Raw genomic sequence first — 14130 nt, 5'->3', positions numbered from 1 at the left:
TTCTTTTTCACGTTGCCTCCATTCCTTCCAGTCCTGTGAAATGTGGCCCATTGAGTGGGTGGTGGTGGTTGTTGTGCATTTCCAGACAAGGAGCCGCTCCTGCACCATTCTGACACTTGCTGCTCCTCCAAGTGTTGCGTTGAGCTCACCTGTGTGTACAAGAGATGCTACTTGGATAAGGGTGTCCTCGTGGCGTTTTTGGCTAGTGACACCTTTGTGGGTGATTTGGAGGGGGAATTTTACTCTCCCTTTTCTGAAAAGGGAAAAATGACAGGAAAACATCCAGAAGGAGCTGCCAGTGGCGCACCCTGGGTTAGCAAATGGAGAAGACAGAGGTCAAGCCATGATCCATCGCTTTGAGTTTATACACTGTAGCTTCAGAAAACACTCAGTTTTTGGGGTCTCGGGTTTTGGACAGGAAGAGAGATCTCCATATGGGCAGCCAGGGCAGGGCCCCCACCCCAATGCAGATGAGCAAGGAAGGATCCAGCAGTGCAGCTGGCTTTGGATGAGGATCCAGAGCCCCAGGGCATGCCAGAAGCTGGGCTGAACATCAGGAGGAGCTGTGGGCAAGGCTGAGCTCTCCTGTGAAGCAGGCTAGGGCCTGTCTGGAAGCCACCCAGACAGCATCTCAGTGGCAGGAGGTGCACCAAGGCCACCCTGCAGCTGGGTCCAGCCTCAAGACACTTGGCATCCTCTGCTCTACACCATTTGAGGAGCCTGGATGCTTGCAGCAGGGGTGGGAGCAGCCTAATCTGGACCCAAGGTAGGTGCCCTTCATTGCTTGTGCAGACAAGAGGCAGGGATTTTGATTTCTGCATGAATCCCATTCAAAACTGCAACTGGGAAGGGGGCTTAGTGCCCCGGGAGCACCCAAAGTTCAGCACCGAACTTGGAAAGTCATGAAAAAAGGCAAAGAAAAAGCAGGACCTGACCCGTCCTGCTGTTCAAGACGGGGGACAGCTGCCAGGGCCCAAAGCAAGTAGCTCATCCCTGAGTGCCCCTCTCCTGCTCAGCAGCCAAGAAAATAACAGGTTTCTCCAAAAGAGGAGGAGAGCCCTCAGCTGGAAGGCTCCAGACCTGCATTTTTTTCTCCCCAAGCCCTGGTTTCGTCCATTTCCCCATGATTTTACAAGGAAACTGACTGGTCCCCCCATGTTCCTCAACCCTGGTAATATGGTTAGTATAGCTAATGGCATTTTTAAACATAAACAGTCATTCTCTTTGAGCTGATTGCCTATCATTCCTCTTTCCCCTTAAATTCCTCTGCCTCCTAACTCTTTTATTGGGAATGGGATGGGGCTATGGCTGGGTTATTGTTCTTGGCTCCCCAGTCCTTCAGGAGCTGCTGCTCCATACTGCACCCTATTAACTCCCCCCTCAAAGCACCACCAGCTTTGCAGTTAGTGTCAGCTTCACAGCCAGGCAAGGCTCCTTAGGTTCACATCCTTCTGAGCTCTAAATGCCCCTTGGAGTGCAGGTGTTGGTCCCCCCAGAAGCTCAGGTACCCCGTATCTCATGGGATGTAAATGCACCAAGGAATTTGGAGTGCATATGCAGAATAAAATAGGAGCTGGTACAGAAGCTGAATATGCCTCAGGGCCAAAAGCTGTGTGCAAAAGGGGCCTTCATCTGCGGTGAAAATCCTCAACAAAAGCCCTGGGAGGTGTTTGCAGAACAAAGAAAGCCCAGTCCTGTAGTTAAAGGGGTAGCAAAAGCCTCAAAATAAGTGAGCAAAGAAACCAAGTGCTAGCTGAGCAACAGGTAGCATTAAAAGAGCCACTAGGGGAGGATCTTGCCCGCTGGATTCTCTAAAGAAATGGAGGGGGGGGGAAACAAAAATTCAATTATAGGCAGGTTTGGGATTAATAGAGTCAAAAGGAGGTGGGGAGATTCAATGGCATACAAGAATATGCACTTGCAGAGCCATGGGGTAAGGTCATGTTGTGTCTTAGGGATGAAAACCCCAAGAGCATTCTTTGCTGCTCCCATCTCCCCAGATGCAAAGTGTCCCCTTGCCACTGGGACATGCCCAGAAAGCATCCAAAAATGGCTGAAAACAGAGAAAACGAGGAAATAAAAGAGGAAATTCTTTTCTTTTTTCTCTTTTCTCTTTTCTTTTTTCTCTTTTCTTTTTTTTCTTTTCTTTTCTTTTCTTTTCTTTTCTTTTCTTTTCTTTTCTTTTCTTTTCTTTTCTTTTCTTTTCTTTTCTTTTCTTTTCTTTTCTTTTCTTTTCTTTTCTTTTCTTTTCTTTTCTTTTCTTTTCTTTTCTTTTCTTTTCTTTTCTTTTCTTTTCTTTTCTTTTCTTTTCTTTTCTTTTCTTTTCTTTTCTTTTCTTTTCTTTTCTTTTCTTTTCTTTTCTTTTCTCTTTTCCCGAATGGTTCTGTGTTTTGTCATCATATCGTGGGAAAACGGCTGATTTTCACTCCTGGCTCCATCTTCTGCAGCAAAGGGTGCACCAAAGAGACAATACTGGTGTGGGGTGAGAAAAGGAGCTGGAGGCAGTGGGGAGAAGCCCAAATAAAGCTGTCTGGGCAGATGAACCTGTATTTGAGGGAGGATAGATGAGGTTCCAGTGATGACATAGTTTTAACTCCTTGGCACGAGGATAAGCACCTTGAAGAGTCTTGAGAAGGCTGGAAAAACAAAATGTTCATGGCTGGCAAAAACCTTAATTTGGGAAGAAAAGGGATTTTGGGGACTGGGGTTTGTGTGGGAGAAGGTGCTGCCTCTGGAACATTTTGGGGGAAGAAAGCTATTTTTGGAGGGGGGTGTGTGGGGGGGGTGCATGCTCATGAATTTGCAATGATGGCAAACGTCCTGGATGAGTTTGGGAGGAAAGGGTTAAGCCCCTGGGCAGCTGCCTGGATGGGCCATCGGGAAGTTAATGGGGCCGGGATGGCCGGGGCTGACACAATGGGCAGAAACATCCCTCCGGGGGGCCCTACACAAAGCCCCAGCCCCCCCAGCACCCACCCATGGCAGATTTATCCCCTGCAGGGCCAGACCGGGAGGAGAAACCGTTCTGATCCCGATCTCTGGCTTTGCTCTTGAGATGCAGCCTTGTGCATAGTCCTTGACATCCTTTTTTTTTTTTTTTTTTTGGCTTAGTACAACTTGCAAAGAGACCCCCCCCTCTCCCCTCCCCATAACAACAACGACGACAATAATAATTATAATAATAAATCCCAGGGTTGTATTCAAACTTTACAGCAGCCCCTAGGGTTTATTCCCAATCTACAGTCTGGTTGTACTGACCCTATTCTGGAGGGACTGGGTATTTTAAAGAATGTGTCCTTTGGGTTCACATACAGGAAATGGATCCTAATGCTAATTTTAGGAGCATAAATGTGCCCTTCAGGCCCAATCTCATGGGTAGGGGGTTTGCATGTAGTCTTCCCCCCACTAAGTGTGCATCTTAGATACATTTTCCTGGGCAGGAGATGCCCCAAGGGACCATCAGTGGGTACCAGCTCCATATCCCGCTCTGGAGCAGCCCCTACACATCACACCCCCTTGGAAAACCCTGTTAAAACCATGAAGCATCTCGTCCGACTGAAGTTTCTGAATCCATCCAGTGTACAAAACTGAGTCCAGGGTGACTGGTTCATATTTTAGCGAAACAAAATCGATGACCATCTGATGACCATCCGATGGATTCTCCTTGAGCTGGTCGGGATATCCAAGAACCACATTCCCCGATGATGTTATATAGGCTTAGAGGTTACAGGGTTACACAGGCTCAGCAACTTTATATGATAAAATGCCCAGGTTTTACTATTTTAGCAAAGCAAAGGATGTCTTTGTGCTTTGAGGGGCCTTGGGGATGTTGTGATAAGGAGGCAGTGCGAGGCAGGTGGTCGAACAATTGAGCCCTGCGTGCTACTGGGAAGGCAAACCAAAATTTATGACTTTTTCAGCACAGAAGGAGGCGATAAGGAAGAGTTGTGAGGAAGTCTGTGAAAGCTGCGGGGCCTGAGCAGGCACGGGGATAGAAAAAGGGGCCGAAGAAGTATTGAAAGCTCTTAGCACAAGAAAGCGTGCAAGGTGTTTTGGGTTGCTCATGTCTGAAGCTGGCATTGCAGCCATTAAACGTGATGTCCCTCCAGGAGGAGTTCCTGTTTTTTTTTTTACTCCCTTTGAGCAGTGCAAGCTGAGTTTCTTTGGGCACGAGAAAGATTCCTCGAGACCAGAAACAGCGGAGGAACTGCAGGAGGTGGGTGCAGCCTGGGTTGCCAGCCAGGTGCTGAGACCACCACTATGGAGGTATTTTTGGGGTTCACCTTCAGGCCATGGCCAATCATGATGGTGACCAGACCAGAGCTAAAAGCTTGTCAACATGGGAATCTCCTCCATTCCCAAATGGGTGACGGGCTTAGAGCAGTGCAAGAATGGCGTCTCCTTGGCTATGCAGGTTGTTGTAGGTCCCATGAGATGGTCCTAGTGGTTACTGCAGGAGGAAGGGTGGTTTTGCCTTTTGGGAGATGCTTTCTGAGAGATTTGGTTTCTTCCATTGCAGCTGGGGAGCCTGTTTTTAAGACACAGCCCCTCTGTGCACCCAAACCAGGCCACTGGATGGGGCGATGGCATCTTTTTGGGGGTAGAAGTGCTTGAAGCAGATCAAATTTCTTTGTATGCTACCTGCTGAGCTGCAAGGAAATTTAGATACGAGGGAAGAGGAAAGAATAAATAAAACAACACTATTTCTTGGCCCACGTGAGCACATAAAATAGCAGAAAACTGAGAAAAAAAAAAAGAGAGATCAAGCAGCATGCAGGCTGGAAGGCTGTTGTGAATTTTCCCCCTAAAAAAAAGCATTTGTTTGCGCATGGAAAATAGGAAATGTCCCTTCCAGCCATCCTGTGCTTTGCAGGCTTTTATTCCCCCAGCTGGAATAGCATGCACAAAAAAAAAAAAAAAGTGTTCCCCAGGACCAGAAATAGCCTGGGGAAGGCTTTCCAAGCTGACTAGCAGCATGGGGCTGCATTAGGTATGTATCAGATGGGCAATCTCTGGAAGAAAGGGTACTTGGCACCTGTGGGGTGGTCCTGGATAGCAGGGGTGATAAGGTGGATTTTTTTTTATTTTTTTCCCCAGGCGGTTGGCATGGGGAGCTGAAATTTCTTCCTAAATTTCTTCTTTCACTCATATTCCCCATGGGTTTTGGCATATTTATTGCTTTAGATGGATGCCTTGGCCAGCCCTGCTTCCCCATGGGTGAACATCTCCAAGATGGGCTCTTGCATTCTCCGTGGAAATATGGGGAGACGATGATTAAGGGCAGAAGCACACAATCAATATTTGCAGCCAGAAAAAGCTAAAAAACAGCTCAGGAGAGAAAAAATTTATACCCAAACCATGAGCCACCAGCTTATCCGGGGCAGCAGGCAGAAAGGGCTCTTTGGTGAATAAAGGAAGAGATTTTGAAAGGCAGGTGATGCTGCAAATTTGGAATTTAGCGTTTGGGTAGATGAGTGGACAAGCTAGTTTCTTATGCAAAAAGTTTATTGATGATAAGAACATAAGAGTTCTTATGGAAAAGACAGTGTTGTTCATTAAATAACATTATATGATGTTGACATTAACATTAAATAACGTTAACATCAAATATTACTAACATTAACATTTACTAACATTAACATAAATAACTAACATTAAATAATATTATCTAACATTAAATAACATTAACTTTGAATAACATGAACTAACATTAATATTAAATAACATTGACATTAAATAACATTAAAAATTTCTGTGAATGCAATAATTTTACGCAGTTTGAAGTGGCTGAGATCTGGTTAGACCTCTACCCAAGAACTATATATCACACCTCGAGGGCATAAACCATATAAGCATTTTTCAGTGTTTTTGGGAGGCTTTTGGGGTGCTTTGCTCCTATATCAGATTTACTGAGCGCTGTAAAGTTAAAGGATTGAAATCTTAAGGATATTTAATTGAGTGGGTGGGTGGTTGCCCCTCTCTGGCCTGATAAATAATCACAGTAAAACCCACTAAGGAAGAGGAACCCTGGAGACACCAAAAAATTGGGAATTGGGCAACTTGAGCAACTCTGGGATTTAGGAAAAATTTTCTCCTGATGGAAGTGATGGAAGCTCTTGGGCTCGCTTGAAAATGGTTTTTTTTTTGTTTGTTTGTTTTTTTTTTTTGAAAATGGGCCTATTTTGGAAAATAGGTCCTTTTAGAAAACAAGCCTTTTTTGAAAATGGGCCTTTTTTTTTTTTTTTAAATGACCCCCCTCTTTTTTTTATTATTTTTATTTTTTTGAAAATGGGCCTTATTCTGAAAATGGGCCTTTTTGGAAAATAGTCCCCCCTCTTTTTTTTTTTTTTTTTTTTCTTCAGATTGTAGCTTGCTGCCTTGGGTCCAGGAGGAAATTGAGCTGGCGGGGGTGGGGGTGGTAGTGCAGTGGGAAATGCAGAGCCCAGGCAGCTCCCATTCATCAGGGTGATAAAGAAATAACTGCACTCCTAAAGACAAACATTTGTCGGGGATTTTCTTTTCCTTTTTTCTTTTTCTTTTTCTTTTCCTTTTTTTTTTTTTCTTCTGTAAAAGAAAGGGGTCAGTGCCTGCTGAAGGTGCTAATGAAATCAAGCAGGAAAAAAAAAAAAAACCCTAACTAAAATAGCCTCACTTTAAGTGCACAATGCAATTTAAAATCTCTCTCTCCACATTTCAGGAAGGTTTCTCTACCTGGGAAATCTGAATCTGGACAATTTTTGTTTTGGAAAAAAATGGGGCAGAACAGAAACATCCATTTATTTTTTTTTTTTCCAGGATTTGTTTTCTTGCAAGTTAGTTTCTTTAGGAAAGGAAAATTTTGGAGTTTGAGGATGCTGTGGGCTCAAAGCAAGGCAAGGCCTTTGGGAGCAAAGTTCAGTGCTGGGTTGAATTTTCTACCCCAGGCCTGTTTTATTTCAGATCCCACATCGATTAGGGAAATCCCTATCTTTAATATTGGACAGTGAAAAGGGAAAAAGTTGCCTTAGAAACTTTTGTAGAAATTTAGAATTTTCTAAAATTTTGTTGAGGTTAAGTGAATCATGGAAAGTTTGTGCTGTATTTTTTTTTCCTTTAATTTGGGCGTAGGGGTAGAGGTGTGGGAATTAAATCAGTATTGGGACATCGGGATGTGCTTTAAAATAACTGCAATAAATCTCCCAGGGAAGCCAGCAGTGAGCGTTTGCAACTGCTGGCTGACACCCATTTTGGGGTTTTAACCAAATATTCCCCATTTTTCCTTATTTCCTCCTTGGGCAGGGCTGGTTTTGGGGGGCTCAGGCAGAGCTTTTCTCACCTCCAAATTTCTCCCTCCCAGCTTCGCCAGGCAGAGTTGCAAAAAATAATAATAATAAAAAATAATAAAAAAGAAAAGCAACCAAAAAAAAACCCAACAAAACTAACTTTTTCTCCCCAAAATCGTGCTCAGGGCTGGCTCCAGCCCTTCCCCACCCCCGCATATGGAGAGGGGAAGGGGGGTGGGCTAACACTACCTCCCCCCCCCCCCCCCCCCCGACTCCTCCTCCACGGGGGAGGCAGCGGCGGCGGAGGGCGCGCAGGTAGCACGGGGGCGCGCAGGTAACGCGGAGCCCCTAAAATTAAAGCTTGGAGGAAGGGGGCGTCGGGGGTGCGTTTTGGGGTGAGTCCTCGTATCCCCAAAATAACTCCCTCAAACCTCCGGGCTGGGTTTAACCAAATATCTCTAAAAATACCAAAAAAAGGGTTTTATTTATTTATTTATTTATTTATTTTCGGGTAGGGGGGGAGGTGGCGGGGCTTAATGTGCTATTACCACTAATAGTTTAATTTTTGCAGGGTGCGCAGAGCCGTGGCCCCCGGACTGCACCTGGCACTGCTGCCCTGAAACCGGGTAGCAGCGATGGAGTCTGCCCAGGTAAGGGATGTAGGGGGCACACTGGGGGGTACCAGCTCCAGGAGGGGTTGTTAACGCCTTTTTTTTTTTTTTATAGTTATATATTTTTTTGGTGTTTGATTTTGTTTGTGGTTTTTTTTGTTTGTGCTTGATTTCATTTGTGCTTGTTTTTGTTTATCTTTATAAATTTTATTTTAAATTTTCATTTGTGTTGGTTTTCGTTTATGTTTGTTTCCACTTGTGTTTGTTTTCATTTATGTTTATTTTCATTTCTTTATACATATATTATTTATAATTTTCATTTATGTTTCAATTTATCCTCTTTATTTGTACATTTTCATTTTCATTTGTGTTTGTTTTCATTTCTTTTTTATGTTTATTCACCTTCATTTTCATTTACATCTGTTTTCATTTACTTTTACGCTTAAGTTACATTCTTATTTTCACGTTGCCATCTTCACTTTTAACTTGTATATTTTATCTTCACTTTACCTTTACCCTCATATATATTTTCTTTTCTATAACTTCATTTATTTGGCCTTTCCCTCCAGGTGCCCGAGGCATTTGAAGAGGTAATAGTGATCGCCACGGATAAGCAATGGTCTCTCGCAACCCCCCTGCAGAGAAACCAGGCGCCTGTGCTCGAGCCAGGTAGGGAACCCCTCTGCCCCCATCCCCAAAATTCCCTTGGAGCATCGCAGTCCCCCAGCCGTGACGGGCAGCTCGGTGTTCAGGAGGACACACCGGTCTCTGAATATTCCCTAAGTTCATTTCCATGTAGCCCTTCCATTCCTGGTTTCAAGCAGCAAGGCTCCTTTTGAAAGAAATGCCGCTTTTTCAACTCATTTTTTTCTTGCTTTGTAAGTTGCATGTCTTGGCGAGCACTTCTGTGGTGGGTTTCTGCTTTTGGGATGCTTGACAGAATCCTTGTCTCTTTGCTTTTCCTGTCCTCCCATGCAAATTCCCACGAGAAATGTCAGCAGGACAAGAAGGCAGAATGATGGGTATGGACAGCAAAGGGAGAAAAATGCAAAGGGACCTTGCCAAGGTGATGTCTGTGGAAAAGGGAAGGTGGAATCAACCCTAAATCCAATTGCATTTCCACTGTACTTGTCCATACACCACTTGTGGAGCTTCCCTGGGTAACTGTGCATGATGCTTGCTTTGGTAATTAAGTACTTTTAATTAAGCTGGCATGGACTGAGAAATTAATTAACTTGGGTGCTGGGCTGCAGGGATGGGCAGGGGGCTTGAGGAAGCTGGGAGATGCTGCCTGGGCTGAAAATCACCCACTGCAGTGCCCTGGAGGGCTTCATCCCCCTGGCTTCAGCTCTCAGCCGGCTTCCTACAACTATTTAGAGGCAAAAGGATGTGCAGTGAAAGGGGCAGCAGTGTGGGGCAGAGGCAGGAGCAGGATCCTTCCCCTGGGTGTCCCTGGGAACGGGCTGCAGCTTCTGCACTGGGTCCAGCAGAACCCCAGATGTGCTGCTCCCTCCTCCTGCAGGGCTCCTGCTGTGTCACCCCACAGTGCTCCAGCTGGGTTGGGATCCCCCCTGCTCCCAGAAAAGGAATCTGGCAGTGGTGGGATTCGAACCCACGCCCCCGCAGAGACTGGAGCCTTAATCCAGCGCCTTAGACCGCTCGGCCACACTACCCTGGGCAAAAGCCCTTTTTGCTCCTCCTCTAAAGTGACAGCAAAAAAAAAATGACGAATTCTGACCAATTCACAACAGGACCTTTTAAGATTCTTGTGCCACGCACCAGGGACAATTCTCCCTTTCAACCTCAGGACCATGCGGGGAGCTTGCTAAGGGCACGCAAAAGACCTGCCACCAGGGGGACCCCGCACCATAAAAAGACTCCTTTCCAAACGAATTACACTTTCTCAAAACCGTTTTCCTGCTTTACGCATTTGCTCCTGCACTGCACAGGATCTACTTGGATTCTGCTTTTGGCACGCTCGAGATTGTTTGTTTCTTTGCTTTTCCACCCTTCCCTTGCAAATTCCCAAGAGAAATATCAGCAGGACAAGAAGGCAGAATGATGGATATGGACAGCAAGGGTGAAAACTGCAAGGGGATCTGTCTGTGCATAATACTAATTAGGTATTTCTTTAGTAATTAGGGATTTCTACTTAATCCACAGCCAGAAACTTAGCTGAGAACTTGGCTCAAATGCCAAAACCCTTGTGGTTGGTTCAAACACCCCAAACCAAATATGGTTTGCAGCTTGAGCAAAACTGCTGGTGTTGAATTGAGTTAAAACGGGAAATTTTGGGTTTTGCTAGAGGGGTCTGGGAAGCTCCTTTGGGCTCACAGTGCCCTCTCCTGACAGCTGGGTGATGAAGTCCATGGGCTCCTCCGGCCAGGAGACCTGAGTTGCAGGTCCAGGAGAAGAGCAAGCAAGATGGCAAGATGACTCAAGTTGAGCATTTAGGGCACTGGGATGGGCAAGGAAAGGTTTGGGGTTCTGCTCATCACAAGGTGATGTGTGGATGTCGATCCCTAGGTGAATAATGACAGGTACAGCCTTGATTTGGGCTGTTCCTTGGTTGCTATCCAGTCGGTGTTTGGGAGCAGGGTTGCATCCAGGCAATATTTTGAGGCTCTAAAGAAGGGCCCAAGTTATTGTGCTTATTAGGAACTTCCGATCTTAAGGGCAAAACAACACCAAAAAGGAAACAGAGTTGCTTTGTCATCAGATGACCCAGATAAACTTAAATCTCATCATCCTGCAGGTTTCCCAGATATTTTATTGTCTTTGTTGTTCTTTTCTAATGCAATTTCACTGTGGGACTGGGTAGCATCGGTACTAAACCTTTTAGCCTAGGTTCCTGATGGTTTTCTAGATGGTATTGACGTGAAGACCATCCCTTCTTTGGCAAGCTGAGCTGCTCCAGCTAAGAAATAATGAAAGGCAACGATTCAGGCTTGAAGGACACTGGTGCCCATTAGTGGATAAGAGGACAAAAGTCACCCTTTCAGATATGCATCTAGCTGGCCTTTGTGTAGTGCTGCCCACTCCAGCTCTGTCCTTGAGCATCCTTTCTTGCTTTGTGTGCCCGTAGCCCTTCTGCAATGTTCTGCTCTTGGAGGAGACGTTCAACTGGTTGAAGTCCCTGCTTTAACAAGAGGCAGCCCCTTACCTTGTGAGTGTGGCAGATTTTTCTCCAAGTAAATGAAGCTCACTTGGGTGAGATGCATCCAGGCCATCTGCCAGGCCTGGGTCACAACCTGTTCTCCTTTCTCTGTTTCTCCAGCCTTCCTTTTCCTCCTGCTCCATACTCCCTGAATCTGTTCAGACGGGCAGTTTCTGCATTTCTCATCCACTCTCCCTGCTGTTGGGCTTTTCTGTCTTCTTGAGAAGTGATCTTGGGGCTGATTCCTCTCTGGTTCAAGCTTCCTATGCCCTGGGACGTGCATCTGCCTTCTGAATCACCTGGAGATGGCTTGAGTGATGAGTGTCTGGGTGTAGGTACTGCTCTGGGAAGACCCAGCTCTTCCCTCCTCAGAGAGCCCGGGCACGTGGATTTTCTTTTTGCTTTGCAGAGGGCTCAGGTATAAGATCACAGCCACGTTCCCTGTGGCGAGGCTTCATGCGTGGCTGTGCTCTACCCAGTAGTCCACTGCTGTCTAACTGAGCAGTCTTCCCAGCGTACAGCCCTGGGCTGCTCGTTCATCTGGAGCAAGGGGAAGAGGCTTGGATCCCTGACATCGAGACCTCTGAGGATGAGGAACCGGTGAGACCCCTCCTGAGGCTGTGGGCGAGGAAGAGGAAGCGGTGGAAAAGCTGCCGAGATGCGGCAAGTTCCTCCGGCTCCAACTCATCCTACTCAGGTAAGGGGCTTGTTTTCCCCCCTGAGCTGGGGACACCCACTGGGACACGTCCCCATGCCAGGCATCGCTCCAGGCCACCAGCAAGCAGGACTCCAGTCCCATACTGGAAACGGGTGGAGTTGGGAGAAGGGGGTGCAGGCGTGCAAGGCTGTAAGAACCTTTTGAGCATTGGCACCCAGAAATACCTAATAACTCTCCTGAGAGAGGTGGGCTGCTGCTTCTGGATCAGCTTGGCTGGGTAGGTTGAGGCATGACAGCGCTTCTTGGTGATGCTTCTCTCCATCCTTCCTGCAAGCCCCCTCCCCTGAACGTTGAGGCTGGCGGTGAATTCCCTCCTTTTTATGGTTCTCCTCCAGGGAAAAAAATATGTGGGATCCTGTCCTTCATTCTTCTGTCTTTGTTCCCACTTCTCCCAGACACTTCTCCATGGTTCTTCTGGTTTCTCTCCCTCTGTCCTGGCAGGTGATGGGTTGACAAGTGAAACGGAGGACAGTTCACAAGAGGAAGAGGGAGAGTGGGTGGAGCTGCGTGGTGAGGCCATGAGGAATCCCAAAGATGGCATCTCCCTGGGTTATGAGCACCACAAGAGCCACTCGGGACAGAGATCGGCTTCCTCCAGCCACAATGGGAAGAAGCATCCACGCAAGAGCCCATCAAGGATAGAGCTAGGGCAGCACAAGCACGCATGCAGGAAGTGTGGAAAGAGCTACAGCCGTGGCTCATCCCTCAACCGGCACCAGAGGGTCCATGTAGGGGAGAAACCCTTCACGTGCTGCAAGTGTGGGAGAAGTTTTGTGTGCAGCTCCAGCCTCAAAGACCACCTGAAAAACCCCTGCCAGGAGAAACCCTACAAGTGTCCCAAGTGCGAGAAGCGCTTTGTGTCCAGCAGGTCTCTCCAGAAGCATTGCAAGCTCCACCACGAGAGCAACGTGTACCAGTGCTCCGACTGCGGGAAAAACCTCACTTCCAACTCTGCTCTTCTCATCCACCGCAGGATACACACCGGCGAGAGGCCCTACAAGTGCCCCGAGTGTGGGAAGAGCTTCATGGCCAACAAGTCGCTCAGCAAGCACCGCAAGAGCCACACAGAGGACGGGATCTTTGTCTGTCCAGACTGCGGGAAAAAACTCACTTCCAACTCAACCCTCATCATCCACCGGCGCATACACACAGGTGAGAGGCCCTACGAGTGCCCCGAGTGTGGGAAGCGCTTCATGGCCAACAAGTCGCTCAGCAAGCATCGCAAGAGCCACCTGGAGGAGGGGACCTATAAATGTCCCCAGTGCAGGGAAATCTTTGCAAAGAACTCAGCCTACGTAGCCCATCTCAGGACCCACCAGGGACAGCCCCCTTATCCCTGCTCCGACTGCGGGGAAGCCTTCTTTGAAAGCTCAGCGTTCAACCGACACCGGAAAAAGCACTTGGTAGGGAAACCCTATCAGTGTCCTGACTGCGGAATGGGCTTCACTGTACCCTCAGCCCTCCTCCTCCACCAGAAAAGCCACGTGGGGCCCAGGCCCCACGTCTGCTCCGACTGCGGGAAAGCCTTTCGGGAGACCACGACCCTCCGCAGGCACCAGCGCATCCACACGGGTGAGAAGCCCTACCAATGCTCGTACTGCGAGAAAAGCTTTCGGGCCAGCTCCACCCTCATCATCCACCAGAGGATCCACACCGGGGAGAAACCCTACAAATGCACCAAATGCACCAAGTGCTTCATGTCCAGCTCTTCCCTCATGAAGCACCTGCGGACGCACCTCCGGAAGGAGCTGCACAGTGAGTGAGTTGGTTTGGCCCAGCCCTTTCTTGGGGGCTTCTGGGTCTCCATCCCCACGACATCGCAGCTCCTCCACATCCCATCCATCCTAGAACTTGAGTTTCGCTGCTGCTTGTGCCTTCAACTCTGAGAATAACTTTTACTGTTCCTCCCAAACAACCCTCTGAAGATGATTTGTGTGAACTGAGGAGGACCAGGCATGCAGCTGTTGGTCATGGCACAGCTTCTTGTAGTGCTTAGGGAAAGTGGTGGTCAGTCAGTCCCAGGCCCTGGGATGGCTTTGGGGATGGTGGGAGCCCAGTGGGATGGAGGACAATTGGGTTAGGGGATGGTAGGACAGCAGTGGGATGGAGGGTTGTGAGGTTTGGGGATGGTGAGAGCCCAGTGGAATGGAGGATGATGGAGTTTTGGAGATGTTGGGACCCCACTGGGATGAAGGTGGATGGGGTTTGTGGTGGTGAATCTCCACTGGAATGGAGGACAATGGAATTTTGGGAGATGGGACCCTGCTGGGAGGAAGGAGGATGGGTTTGGGGATGGTAGGGTCTCAGTAGGATAAGGGATGAGGGTTTTTTGGGATGTTTAGACCCCACGTGGATGGAGATGGATGATGGGGTTTGGAAACC

At 47.6% G+C, this 14130-nt stretch overlaps 1 non-coding gene across 1 annotated transcript; it reads right to left on the bottom strand.

The window, feature by feature from the left end:
* Positions 1–9464: 9464 nt before the first annotated feature.
* TRNAL-AAG (transfer RNA leucine (anticodon AAG)) lies at positions 9465–9546 on the bottom strand. The gene has a single exon. It is a non-coding gene; the product is annotated as a tRNA-Leu (tRNA).
* Positions 9547–14130: the final 4584 nt, after the last annotated feature.

The sequence above is a fragment of the Cygnus atratus genome, chromosome 33 (assembly GCF_013377495.2).
Source record: "Cygnus atratus isolate AKBS03 ecotype Queensland, Australia chromosome 33, CAtr_DNAZoo_HiC_assembly, whole genome shotgun sequence".
Classification (NCBI taxonomy): Eukaryota; Metazoa; Chordata; class Aves; order Anseriformes; family Anatidae; genus Cygnus; species Cygnus atratus.
Note: the sequence above shows the minus strand (reverse complement) of the source record. Positions and strands in the feature narration are given on the sequence as shown.